The sequence below is a fragment of the Condylura cristata genome, unplaced genomic scaffold, assembly GCF_000260355.1.
Source record: "Condylura cristata isolate star-nosed mole 26May11 unplaced genomic scaffold, ConCri1.0 scaffold00009, whole genome shotgun sequence".
In the NCBI taxonomy this organism is placed as follows: domain Eukaryota; kingdom Metazoa; phylum Chordata; class Mammalia; order Eulipotyphla; family Talpidae; genus Condylura; species Condylura cristata.
This window is the reverse complement of record NW_004567110.1, coordinates 49,468,460-49,483,627: the sequence shown is the minus strand read 5'-3', so window position 1 is coordinate 49,483,627 and position 15,168 is coordinate 49,468,460.

The following is a 15,168-nucleotide window of genomic DNA, read 5'->3' as shown; positions in this document are numbered from 1 at the left end:
CATGGAAGTGGCCTCAGCCAGCTTCACAGTGCTGCACTTTAACCTGCTGCACCAACTGGGAGAGCCCTACTATGTGCATAATGATATTGTGTAAAAAAAATTAAGATATTTTTGTTAACATTAACATCACTAAATTTACAGCTAGCATGAAACTCTGGATAGCTATAATTTGCATAGCACTAGCATGTCTTATTTACAATTTACATTGACCCAATGAACATTATGCTGTGTTCTATACAGTGTACTATATACTTATATATGTGTATATATACATACACACACACATAAATATGTTCATATATAGGTATATGTACAAAGTATTGTAATGAGGTAATTATAAGACTGGCACAACATTCCTGTTCACTGATTAAAAACTGAGATGTAGAAAGACTCAGGGAAAAGACAGGCATCTTCTTCAAAACCATTCACTAATAAGTGTCAAAGCAAAAATGACATACTTACTATAGATCCAAATCCAGATATTACCCATGTTGCACGAATTCTCCTTCTCTTGAGAGGTATGTATATATAGTGTAACTCAGATGCATTGTAGGGCTTCACACAGTACAATCTCTTTACCATCCTACTTAAAGAATAGTCCAATATCTGAAGTAATTTTTTTTTAAGATTTATTTATTCATATAGAACTCGGGTACAGGCCAGAGATGTGGAGGGTGAGAGGATTCACCAGAGACAGAGCAGGGAGCAGAACAGGCAGATCTACGAAGTACACTGCTGAGGGGAGCAGCGGGCGGGTCAGGAGAGGTCTGCCTCGCCATATGGATCTCCTCTGGGGTGGGAATCGAACTCATGCGAACGTGGCTTAAGCCTCTTACTGCTGTGCTTTAACCCGCTGTGCCACAAGGGAGGGCCCAGAACTTTGTTTTTTAAGATTTTTATTTATACATACAGAACTGGGGTACAGGCCAGAAGTGCGGGGGTGAAAGGATTCACTAGAGACACAGTGGGGAGTAGAACAGGCAGATGTACTGAAATACACTGCTGAGGGGAGCAGCGGGTGGGTCAGGAGAGGTCTGCTGTGCCAGGGATCAAACTCGTACTGCAGTGGCTGCGATAGCTTCATAGTGCTGCACTTTAACCCATTGTGCCACCAGGAAGGGCCCTTTTCAGAACTTTTATTTAATAATATGCTGATGGGTCCTCTCTGGTGGCACAGCGGGTTAAAGCGCAGCATTGCAAGCTAGCCACTGCAGCTTCAGTGCAAATTCAATTCCCACACCCCACCCCAGGTGAGCCACAAGGCACAGAGGACCTCTCCTGTCTCCTCCCCTCAGCAGTGTACTTCATCGATCTACCTGTTCTGCTCCCCACTCTGTCTCTGGTGAATCCTCTCACCACCCCTGTTCCTCTGACCTGTACCCCAATTCTGTATGCACAAATGAAAAAAAATCTGTTTAAAAAGTAATAATAATCTGTTGCCTACCATAGTACTCTGAGTATTCTTAAATATTCAAATCCTCAGTGACTTAAAACCAATCTTCCCAATAGTTATCCCATCCTCCCCCTATAAGTCATCTATTTTAAATAAATATAACAACTACTAGTACTGTCATTCATCCAGAGATCTCAGCTACAATTAGGCAAAGGCAAATCACTCATTCCACAAATATTTTGAGCATCAGCCATTGACCAAGCATGGTATCCAGTACAGAGTAGTAAGCAAAACAAACTGCCTTTTCCTTCACAAAGTTATTAAATAGATTTGCAGTAAAGACAGACATTAAAACAATAATTAAATGATTTTTTTTCTGTTGTGGTATGTGCTCCAAGTTTCTCAAAGGATTATGAGGACAATGACAGATCTAACTGGATTATGACAGCTGATTGACATCTTATTTCCTCATGTCTTTTGTTAGTCACAGTTGCTCCAAATGGCAACTTTGGCAGGGCCATGAGCCTCTGGGATGAAGGAGAAGAGCTGACAGAGAAATAATGTCTTCCTTTAAGAGACTCATCACACAGGTCTCCAGACATAAGAAATGATTTCAGTCCAGAACACTATATCCAAGAACTCAAGTCACTCACTAAAATTTTTTTCTCACTTTTATTGACCATGTACATATTTTATTTTTAAGTCACATTAGTTTGTAATACTCTGCATGTTTTAGGGGAATATGTTCATAGCTCCTCAAATTTATGTTATAACACCACACCCACACCAAACCATTGACCACTGGGTAGGCTCCCATTGTCTAACGCTTTCTGATAGTCTGAATTCTGCAATTATATTCCTAGAGTTTGTTTTGGTTTCATTTCATCGGTTATTTTGTTTCTCCATTCTCCATGTATGACTGAAATCATCTAGTATTTGTCTTTCTTCTAACTTAAAGGATTTTTTTATACACTAGAAAATACTTCACAAACATACCACATATCTTTGTTCATACTTGAAGCCATTCCCAATTTCTGCATCTCTAAATTATTCAACTCAATGCTGCTTCATGATTTCTCTTAAGTCAGATGTGTCTTCTGACTTCCAATAGTACTTAAATTGTATGTCTCATGTAGCCTACCATTTTCTACTTTGTGTGAGCTTCATATGTACCCCAATTTTAGAGAAAGAGAGGGAGAAAAGAGGAAACTGGGAAAGGAAGAGATAGTGGAAAGGAGAAGATGGAGACATGGAGACCCAGAAGGTAACCAATCAATCCACTAACGCTCAGTAGTACACCCTACATGGTCTATCGCAAGCAGGATGTGAACATAAGTGATGTTAAAATGCAATTACTGTCTCTAGAAGGACTCTCAAGAGGGGGAAATGCTATAATCTTGTTTAACTCAATTTAAAAAAATAGAAGGATAAGTTTACATACTTGATGATGGGATATTTGAAATGGTTAAATTTATGTTATGGTGTATGGCCCAACTCAGTATTTTGAAATTGGATAGTATTGACTTTAAAACATTTTTCATTTAGTTTTCAAACTAGTCAAAGCTGAAATAGCACCCGTCAAATATGTCCCATGACTGTTATAACAAGCTTGTCCTAGATATAGAAAACTAATTGCAGAATCTGTTTTTCTCCATTTTCTATAAATATATTCTAAACAAAGGGTTATGAGTTTAATTTAAATAAATACTAATACAGTCCTTGAAAAACTAAATGTCTTTCATGAGATTTCATGCTCTTGGCATCATTTTTACAATAGCCAGAGCATTAAAGGACTTAATCTTGTCCAAAATGTAAATTTTCAGTGAAACTGGAATTCCTGGCAGTCATTACACGCAAGTATGTTGAATAAATGTCTTTTACTCAGGAAGTTGACTGAGTCTTTTCATAAAAAAATGTGTATACACACTTAAGTTTGTACATCTTGTGGTAAACTGATCTTTTGATCTGTTAAATTGTGCTCATTTCTAATTCCAGAGATTAACTCAGCAGTTAACCAGAATTACAGAATTATTGATTTCTCTATTATTTGTCTATTTTCTAATCCATTATGAAGGTGAATAATTTTGAGCCAAATAGAAAGATACTTGGGGTCCTTAATCAAAATATTTTCTTTATCACTGGACCCACTTCTCACTTTATAGCTAAAATTGGATAAAATCAATTATTGTATATGCTCTCTTGGGGACACTTTAAAAACTTAATAAGTAGAAATGCTAACTTAGTCCACTGACCAACTGACTGACATAGATAAAGATCAATTGGCATCATAATTTGTTATGATGCCATGATTTATACATCATTCTTGTTCATACTCTTAACTCTTGCTAATACTCTTTAGTCCTTTCATTTGCTATCTGATGAAGGAAGCTGCCATCTTGCCACCACAAGACTCATAGAAAAAGGAATTGAGACAGACTTTGACAAACAGATCATGAATAAGTGAAGCCTATGTCCAATAATTCCCAGGAAACAGTCTTACTAACAGCGAGGTGAACAAAGTAGGAAGTAGATCCTGTACAGTAGAAAGAAAGACCTCAACTCAATAATTACTTTTACAATGTCAGCCTAAACACAACTACTAAACAACCAATAGATCAAAGAAGAAAATTAGAAAATACATAAAAGTAAAAGAAAATGAAAACACAACATATAAAAATTTATGGAATGCAATGAAAGCAAAATAGGGAAACTTGTTGTTATAAACAGATTTTTAAAAAAGAAAGAAAGGGGCTTGCTCTGATGGTGCAACAGGTTAAAGTGCAGCACTGAGAAGCTATCCACAGCTGCTTCAAGCATGACTTCAATCCCCAGCAAGGGAGGTGACCCACATGGCAAGGCAGACCTCTACTGTCTTGCCTGCTGCTCCCTCAGCTGTGTTCTTTATCAATCTGACAGTTCTGCTCTCCACTGTCTCTGGTGAATCTTCTCACCATTCCTGAACCTCCTGCTTGTACCCCAGTTCTTGTATGCATAAATAATAAAAATCATTAAAATTTTTTAAAAAGGGAAGACCTCAACTCATGCTTGAAGCAGCTGTGGATAGCTTCTCAGTGCTGCACTTTAACCTGTTGCACCATCAGGGCAAGCCCCTTTCTTTCTTTTTTAAAAATCTGTTTATAACAACAAGTTTCCCTATTTTGCTTTCATTGCATTCCATAAATTTTTATATGTTGTGTTTTCATTTTCTTTTACTTTTATGTATTTTCTAATTCCTGACTTTTACAATGTCAGGAATTTTTTTTTTTTTAAAGAACAAATGAAACCCAAGACTAACAGAAGAATAGAAATAGTTAAGATTGGGGTTAAATTTAACAGAAAATAGACAAATAATAGAGAAATCAATAAAACCATAAGTTGTTTCTTTAATTAGATAATACAGAAAAAAAGACTTAAGTTACTAAAATAAGAAATAAAAGCAGTGACATTACTAACAAGTTTAGAGAAATAAAAAAAGATGTTAAGAGATTATTATAAGCAATTACACAAAAACAAGCTGGATGACAGATAAAAGAGACAAATCTTAGAGGCACTAAATCATGGGGAGAAACAGTACTAGACATAACTATGAAGGACGCTTAATCAGTAATCAAAAATCTTCCCATAAATAAAAACTGATGCTGTCACTTTTGAATTCTACCAAGCATTTATTTTTTTTTTCAGATTTATTTATTTATACATACAAGAACTGGGTACAGGCCAGTGTGTGAAGGTTATAGGATTCACCAAAGACAGAGTGGGGAGCAGAGTAGGTAGAGGCACTGAAATACACTGTTGAGAGGAGCAGTGGACAGGTCAGGAGAGGTCTGCCATTCCATGTGGGTCAACTCCGTGGCCAGGAATGGACCTTGTACTGCAGTGGCTGTAGATAGCTACATAATGCTGTGCTTTAACCCATGGCACCACCAGGGAGGGCCCCATGAAACATTTAAAGAACTAATACATACCTTTTGAAATTTTTCCCCAAAATTGAAGGCAACACTTACTAACTCACTCCATGAGGCCAGCATTACCCTAATACCAAAACTATAAAAACACACAAGGAGAAGGACAGATTACAGATTACATCCCTTATGATGTAAAAATTCACAAAACAAATACTAGCAAACTGAATTGTCAATGTACTAAAAGATTATACACCATGATCAGTTGGGATTTAATCCTAGAATGCAAAGATGGTATAACAAACAAAATTCAATTAATGTAATCCACCAATCTATCACATTAGTAGAATGAATGAAAAATAAACCACATGACCTTCTCAACTGATGGAGTGGGAGAAGCACTTGAAAAAGTACAAAACCTTTTCACAATAAAAATAAGAACACTCAATTCATATATGAAAAACCACAGCAAAAATAATACTCAGTTGTCCAAGCCTGGAAGCCCTCTACTAAGATCTGGCACAAGAAAAGGGTATCTACTTTCACTCACAACTTCTTTTTTTTTTTTTTTTTTTTACTGTTTTTCTATTATGGGATAACATTTTAACTTTAACACATTCTGTGTGAAATATATATGTGTGTATATGTATATTTTAAAATGCATTTACAAAGAAATTATACCTAATAGATATACATTATTTAAATTATTTATATTTTGCATCATTCTTCATTTTGTACATTTTTTCATCTCAGTTGTAATCCCCATGGAATTCCCACCACCAGTTCACCCATGTGCCATCACCATAGTCCTGTGCACTCTTCTTCACCGTAGTTTTGATCTTATTCCTCTCCACTCCTGTAGAATGTCTCTGGTTTATAGGTATTCATTGTTTTTCATATTTACTTTATTACAATTGCTTTTTTCTCCCATGATCCCTCACGTTTCTGCTATGAATGAAACCATCAGATATTTTCTTTATCTTTCTGGCTTATTTCACTAAGCATGCTCCCGTCCAGCTCCATCCATGTTACTGCAAAAGGAATGGGTTTATCTTTTTTGCTTGCTAAGTAATATTTCATTATGTATATATGTGCCACATCTTCTTGATCCAGTCATCTATTTTTGGGCATTTGGGTGGTTTCCACATCTTCCCTATTGTAACAAGAGCAGCAATAAACATAGGGGTGCAGGTGTCCTGAGTTAATGCTTTTGTACTTTTACAACTTCTAATCAACTAGGTGTTCCAGCAACAACTCTTAGACATGAAAAAAAAAATCAAAGAGCGCCTGCTTGAGAGCCTTTTCTACCCTAGAAGGGGTTGATAGCTCCCAACCTGGCGCTCTTATCCAAGGGTTATAGGAGGAAAGAGGTGCTAGACTATGCTACAAACTTTTGGTCGGCAGGTGGTCTTAGTGGACACTGACTAAACTTCCCTGCCTCCTTTTTCCCTTCTGCTCCCTTCCCTCAACCCACCCTTTTTCCTCAACCCCCAGGTACCTAGCTTAGTCTGGCAAATAGGTTTAAAGATCTTTGGGTGGTCTGTTGGGTGACTGAGAGCTAAGATAGCCAATCCCTTCTCCTCCTCATCCCATCCCAAACCCCTCCATGGAGACCATTGTAGCCTTGGTGCTATTGCCTGAGCCTTATTCCCCACAGCAGGGAGGAAGAAAGGAAGGGTGGGGAATAGAAAGAGAGGGAGGAACTGTGCAGGGAAGGAGGGAGGGAGGGAGGAAGGAAGGAATCTTCATATGGTCAAATATATATGACTTGCAGTGGAAAATGACAGACTTCAACAAACTGTACAGTTAAAACCAGAATTCTTATCTAACCCTATATACAAAAATTAAAACTGTTCAAAGGTGTAAATAAAAAGAACTGGAAAATATAAAACTCTCAGAAGAAAACTGAGAGGGAAAGTTTCATTTCTCTTTCCTTTTGGCTTTTTTTTTTAATTTTAATGCTGAATATATGAATGATCTGAACGGTTTTATTTGAGAAGACTGATAGGAACCTTCCACAGGCTTCTGGCAGTCACAAACCCAGGAATGTTATCCTATTTTGCAACATTACAGTACCCTGCATTATAAAGTAATTCCATCAACTTGTCTCCTTAAATTCCCATGACAACTCTGAAAAATAGAAATTTACGAAGAAATAGGGTTCAGAGGCAAGATGACTTGGCTTCATCCAAAGGACTAACACAGGACAGTGTATTGAATGTATCCCTGGTCTCTTACTCTAAATGCCAATAACATGCATATACCCTCCAAACCTATGCTTTCGGGCCCTCCCTGGTGGTGCAATGGGTTAAAATGAAGCACTGAAAGATAGCTGCAGCCCCTTCCGGCTCCAGAGGTGACCCACATGGTGCAGCAGACCTCTCCTGTCTCATCAGCTGCTCCCCTCAGCAGCATACTTTGTCCATCTGCATGTTGTGCTCCTGGCTCTGTCTCTGGTGAATCCTCTCAGCCCGCTGAACCTCTGGCCTGTACCCCAGTTCTATATGCATAAATAAATAAATCTTTTTAAAAAAACAATGTCTTCATAGTTTGCCAAAATCATGCCTACTTTAGAAGCAATCGTGTTTTACAATATTTTAACCAAATCCTTTCAGTTCTTAAGTTGGACAAAGCATTTCAGGGCACTGTTTTTCAAGAAAATGTCCACATTTTTTAGAATTCAGTTGTGCATATGTGAACAGGAATTTAATCTAGGCTCACTTCTCCTTTTCTTTTCCTCTCCTACTGTTTTGCTCCCGACTCCCAAGTATGCTACTCACCCAATCACACCAGACTAATGCACTGGGAGAGATCTTGTTTCTGAGCTATAAGAACCCTCTTTTTTATATTATCAGCTATTTCTCCTTTGATTCAAGCTGTCTAGCCTGATTGTCGTATCATCATCTCCAGACTAAGGACCAAGCTTATGTAATTGGCTCTGCCTCTAAATGACAAACACACCATGTTAAGAACATCGTTTCTATATTTACAAATCCAAGTCATGATTGAAAGCGTCACGCTCTCAGTGTAGGAACAAGTCTCATAATCAAACATCCAAATCCAATTGAATGATTATTTGTATGATCCAGGATTTCAAGGCTCTGTTTCAGGGCAGAAAAGTAAAGTAGAAAGATGCCAATGAATTCAGCAGTCTCCTTTCTCCTTCATAGACAAATAAAACTATTGTTCATATTACTTTGCCCAAAATTTTTACATGATTTCTCATAAATATTTTGAATTTATGAATCATAAATGTCACTGTCAAAACTTTAAGTAAAAGCTATGGCTCGGCCCTCCCTGGTGGCGCAGCGGCTTAAAGCACAGCACTGAGAATCTTAAGCTGCTTCCTCATGAGTTCGATCCCCGCCTGCCCGGGAGGAGATCCACATGGCGTGGCAGACCGCTCCGGCCCGCCCGCTGCTCAGCAGTGTACTTTATCAGTCAGCAGTGTACTTTATCAGTCAGCCTGTTCTGCTCCCCACTCTGTCTCTGGTGAATCCTCTCACCCTCTGCATCTCTGGCCTGTACCCCAGTTCTGTAGGAATAAATAAATCTTTAAGAAAAAAAAAAAAAAAAGCTATGGTGCGCCTAAAAAGGGCCCTAGAGGGTGTTTTTCTGGAATCTGATGAAACAGTACTGTGTGTGTGTGTGTGTGTGTGTGTGTGTGTGAGAGAGAGAGAGAGAGAGGGCTGAAAATATAATGAACATATACTCTCTCAGAAATAAATAAAAGCAAAACTAATCTATAATAACTTCTGTAAAGTGTCATGATTTTGCTATCATGTCTTACATTAGTCTGTTCAGGTATAGCTAAAAGGGCAAACCTGATAACACATCAAAATTCATTCAATAATGAAATTTACCCCATATTTGGGGCATTTAGCATTTATACTTAGAGGCATAGTTTTCAACTTCTGTAGCCAATACTTTCTAAGCCATTCATCCTAAAATATGTGTTTGAAAGACTGGGAGCCACTCAGCAGACATCTGGCCTATAAATACCTATTCCTTCCAAGCAGAAAATGTTTTATTAGATTTGCAATGCAAGCAAAAGGGAAAAAGTGCTCTTTCAAACTACAAAATCATTCTATATGTATGATCTGTTTTAAGCACTCAGAAAGGAGATAATTCTATAAATTAAAGAACTGTGATTTAATATAGATTAAATAATGCTATGTTAAATAGATTAAATAATACTATATTAAATAGTATTATTTAATACAGTACTAAAGTTAATAGTCATTGGGTCTTCATTCTTTTATTAAAATCCCATCCTACATATAAAGCATCATTTCTATATGACTTCTACATAGACAATAATGACAATGGATATTCCACTTATGAAGGAATAATTGCATATACCAGTGGACATCAAACAAATAGCTATGCAAATTTGCATTCTAGATAAAAATGTAAGTTAAATTTTGTTCAAATGGAAATTTATTTTTCTTATAGAATTATTATGAGAAACAAAATTATTCATGTAAAAGTACTTTGTAAACTTTGAAACACTTGTATAAAATGTGTGGCATTTGTTAAATTTTCACACAATATTCTCTAGTAAAATCTTTCCAATAACATAATATCTTCATACCAGTCCCCTTCCTACATGGTCCCACCTTCCCTGCTATTCATGAGACCATCTCAAATCCAAGATAAGTCCCTTATCATAGTATCATATTATGTTGATGTTAAAAAGCAGAAATAATACTGGCCCTCCTTGGGGGCGCAGCAGGTTAAAGCACAGCACTAAGAAGCTAAAGCCACTTCCTCATGAGTTCAATTCCCGCCTACCCTCGAGGTGACCACATGGTGTGGCAGACCTCTCCTGACCCGCCCGCTGCTCCCCTCAGCAGTGTACTTCATCAATCGGCCTGTTCTGCTCCCCACTCTGTCTCTGGTGAAGCCTCTTGCTGCCCCTGAGCCTCTGGCCTGTACCCCAGTTCTGTATGCACAAATAAATAAATCTTTAAAAAAGAAAAACAGAAATTATACAACTACAATTAAATGAGAAAGCCATACTTAAACACACATTTCTGAATTAGAAACATTAATTATAAACTCTCCTACAGTGCTGGTGGGAATTCAAACTGGTCTAACCATTATGGAAAGCTGTTTGGAGGTTTCTCAAACTGCTGAACAGAGAGCTTCCATATGATCCAGCAATCCCACTCCTAGGTATCTATCCAAAGGACACAAAAGCACTAATCCAACATATGTACCCATTTGTTTATTGCTGCTCTAGTTACACTAGGGAAGATGTGGAATCAATCCAAATGCCCAAAAATAGATGACTGGATCAAGAAGATGTGGCATACACACACACATATATAATGTATATATGTATATATATATAATGTATATATATATAATGGAATGTTACTCAGCAATCAAAAGTGATAAACAGGTGCCTTTTGCAGCAACATGGATGGAGCTGGAAGAGAGCATGCTTACTGAAATAAGCCAGAAAGATAAAAATATCAGAAGGTTTCACTCATAGCAGAAACGTGAGGGATCATGGGGGAAAAAAAGCAATTCTAATAAAGTAAAAATGAAAAACAATGAACACCTATAAACCAGAGACATTCTACGGGTGTGGAAAGAGGAAGAGTACACAGGACTATGGTGATGATGTATGGGTGAATCCACTAGGATGACAACCGAGATGAAAAATACACAAAATGAAGAATGAAGTAAAAAAAAAATATATATATATATATTTAAATTAAAAAAGAAACAATTATAAATCCTACTCAACTCACCTATATGAGCAATTTGTTCCATTTCTAGAGTTAGAAGTTAAAACTTTGGCAAACCCTACCTTAAACAGTCTGCTCTTCAGCTTTCCCTGGGGTCCATGTGGCTTCTAACTCAAAAGCAGCAGGGAGGTATTGCCATGCATCCCAGTACCCTCTCTGCTCAATTCTCAATGTTGCATCCTTCTCTCCAGTAACTTGGTTGTTATTGCTAAATTTGTGCTTACACTGCATGTTGGTGTCAGAGTCACCCAGGGCACTCTATACCTGAGGTAAAACTTACTATATCTAGAAACTCCTCTGGTAGTCCAGAGAAGAATTTCAATAGCCCAGAAGAAAAGAATTCAAACTTTTCTTGCTGTTTTTTATTTTTGCCATTGCTCCCACGTACTTTTGTCTACTTCGCAGATACCAATAGCTTTTATATTACAGAAATCAGCTTTATCTTTGATATAAAGGAAACATTTTACTATATTTGCCTGAGGGTAACTCAATAGCCCAATCCCTTCCTAGCATGCTAAAAGGGGCCAAACAAACCCTTGTCTTGAACCCTAGAAATTTATACTTCCCCAAATTGCTACTCCGTATTTTATGTAGTCAGATATTATTATGTTCAAAGGTGAGGAGTGCTTATATCACACACAGTCACCATCAAAGAAGTATTAATTCATTAAATAAATATTTATCAAATGCTGACAGGAAAAGGTAACTTGTCCTGAAGGCTAACTGATCAGAAAAGGAGTTGGCCTTTTTCAAAATTTAATGGCTACTGGCCATGATCAGGACCTAAGGCAACAGTTCCTGGTCAAACACAGGCTTGAACTACAGCTACAGTGATGATAGTGGAAGGGGTTTCGATCTCCAGTCCTGAAGGTTTATGTGGAAAATCATGCCATTGCCTTGACACAGCAGAGAAATACAACTACCATACCTGAATTACAGTCCCCTTATCCCTCAGGGAAAGGACTGGTGTTACCCCAAACACAAAATGAGCTGTTAGGATAGGACTAGGGCCAAAGTTCTGTCACTTTGAAATGCTTTTGTATTCAGTGAAGTGAATGATGCCAGTCTAATCATACAGCTTAAAAGGCTCATAGCCTAAGGGTCAGGGACCCTTTCCCAGAATCTAACATCTGTACTTGCTAGATCTCTTTGCAATGTCCTATAATGCAATGAGCACTGGGGGACCTGTTATTGCTCCTGTCTCTATGAGTTTTCTTCATAAACACTATTCCAGCAGGCCTGGTGCATGTGCTGCTTGGCCATTTGCCCTCGAAGGACAAGTACCAGCAATAAATCAGGCACTGGAGACACAGAAGTAAACAAAACAGAAAGTCCCTGCCCTCAAGCTTATTTTCTCCCAGGAGAGAAAAAACCAATAAACAAATAATTTGATAATGTACCAAGTTGCAGTAAGTGACAGAAAAGGTAGAGGGGATATTCATAGTGGGTGGTCAGCCAGAGTGATATCAGATATTCATACTGGGTGGTCAGTCAGAGTGACCTAAGTGAATCAAGGGACTGAGCTGTGTTTGTGTAAGGGAAAAGCATTTTTGGCAAAGAGAACTCAGTTTAAAGAACTTGAGGCAGAATATTTTGTGTGTTTGGGAATAGCTAACTGAGCTTCCTGTTAAAAGAGATCAGGTTCGTTAGGTCTTATGGAGTTTTGGATTTTAATTTGATGAATCACTAGAAGGAACAGACTCAAATTTTAGAAAACTCCTTTGGGTTTCCTGTAGAGAAGAGGCATGGCACAGAGAAGTGTGTGGTGAAATGTAGAAGTGTAGATGCAGGGAGTTGGTTAAGGGGTGATGGCCATAGTCTTAGGGAGGAGTTTAGTGGGTTGGAGCAAGATGAATGTTGTAGAGACCATGAGAAGAGGTTGGATTTGGGAAAATTACCAAGACAGGATTTACTAATGACTTTGAAATGGAATATGGGAGAAGTTAAAATTGACACTTTTTTTTTTTTTTTAACTCAAGCAAGTAGAAGACATTTCTTAGCCTGGGAAAATATAGGGTTATAAAGTTTATGAAGGTGAATCGAGTTCATATTGGACATGGTAAGTTTGAATTATCTCTCAGGTCAAGAAAAAATGCTAAATAAAAAAATGCATTTTTATCTTCTGGCATTCAGAGAAGTTTTTAGTATCAGCTGTAACTTGGGGGAGTCATTGACATGGCGATAGCATATAAGCATACCTAAGAAAGCCACACAAAAAACATGGCCTAGCACCTCTGAAGATCCCCCAAGATCTTTTTAAGAAGTCCAAATAACCAACACTAAAACTAAGGGGATCTTGCTGACCAGCTCCTGTTTCTTATCTTGCAAGAACACCAGGGTGAACATGCAAGAGTGAAGCAGTAGGACAAAAATATCCCTACTCATTATAAATGAGGAAAAAATAACCAGACTTTTACAAAAGTGAACAGTTGTGTTTCAGAACCCAGACTCAGAAAGGTTTGCTGTCCTCAAGATGACTTCTCATTGCCCAGACAGAAAAATAGTCATGGAAGGTGGAACAAAGATGTCGAGGCCATAACTAAACAGAACACCTCCAGGAGCAGGGGGACTCCATTTTCTTGCAGTTCTGAACCCCAATTTAAGTTACAGTATGATTCAGTAGAAAGCAACGAAATCAGACTCTACCAACTTGTTTTATTTTTATATTTCTTTGTTCCCCAACCCCATAAGTTCTACCCAAAGCCCTAAGTTCTACCCAAAGCCCCATCTTTAAGAAAACTGCTTTGAACTTTGCTTCAAGTCTCCTGCCAGTGTAGTTTGCATTAAAAATAGTTCTCTTCGAAAAAGGAACTCTCCTGCACTGCTGGTGAGAATGCAAACTAGTACAACCACCGTGGAAAAATGTTTGGAGGTTCCTCAAACTGCTAAACATGGAGCTTCCCTATGACCCAGCAATCCCACTCCTAGGTATCTACCCAAAAGACACAAAAACACTGATTGAAAAAGATAACTGTACCCCCATGTTTATTGCTGCTTTGTTTACAATTGGAAAAACATGGAAGCAGCCCAAATGCCCAAAAGTAGATGACTGGATAAAAAAAGGTGTGGTACATATATACAATGGAATATTACTCAGCCACCAAAAAAGAGAAACACATGTCTTTTGCAGCAACTTGGATGGAGCTGGAAAAGATCATGCTTAGTGAGATAAGCCAGAAAGAGAAAGAAAAATGCTGGATGGTTTCACTCATAGCAGGAGTATAATGGACCAGGCAAGAAAATAACAAAAATAACAAACAACCATATACCAGAGACATTCTGTGGGGGTGGAGTTGGGAATGGGATCAAAAACGGGGGAGTGGGGAGGTAAGTGCATGAGATTATGGTGATGGCACACAGGTGACTTGGTGATGGGAAACCCGCGGGGATTACAATTGAGATGAAAAAAAATGTACAAAATGATGTAAAAATAAACGTTTGTAAAATAATAATAAAAAAAAAAAGGCAAAAAAAAAATAGTTCTCTTCCCCAAAACTGGTGGTAAGGTTTTTGGCTTCTGTGCCCTCGGGTGGAAACACAAACATGTGCCCATGTTTAGAAACACTATTTTCTTCATACTAAAACAACATTTGCCCTCTTTCATCCTTGTTAGCATGTGACAGAGGGTCACCCCAGGGCCCAGGTTCTGAAAGTACCCAGTCATCCAGTGTACAAAGACAAAGTAAAATAACTTTAATGGATCTCTTCATGCAAAATAACTTTAATAGAATTCATGTGCATGAAGAGAAAAGAGAAGCAGAAGGGCTGTTCGAGATAAAAGATCCAAAATTACCTATCCTCTCATGGTCAAATGCCCAGCCAAATAAGGTCAGCCCAAAGCAGGGTTGCTGTACCTCAAAAGCTTGCCTCAAGACTAAGCCACCTTCTGGCCAGGAACCACAGAAATAGGTCCTGAATCAGTAAGCTGGAACAATAGGAGAAACAAGACCAAGATGTCAGCCTCCCCATGTGTCTCTTCCAAGTGTCTCTTCATCAACTTCTCTTCTTCCTTGCCTCCTTCCCAGCAAGACCAAAGTGTAAGTTGGTCCACACAAACAAGAATTCTCTGTTCTTGCTTTATTTTTTTATTTTTTTCCTTCCTGAGCCCACCTGC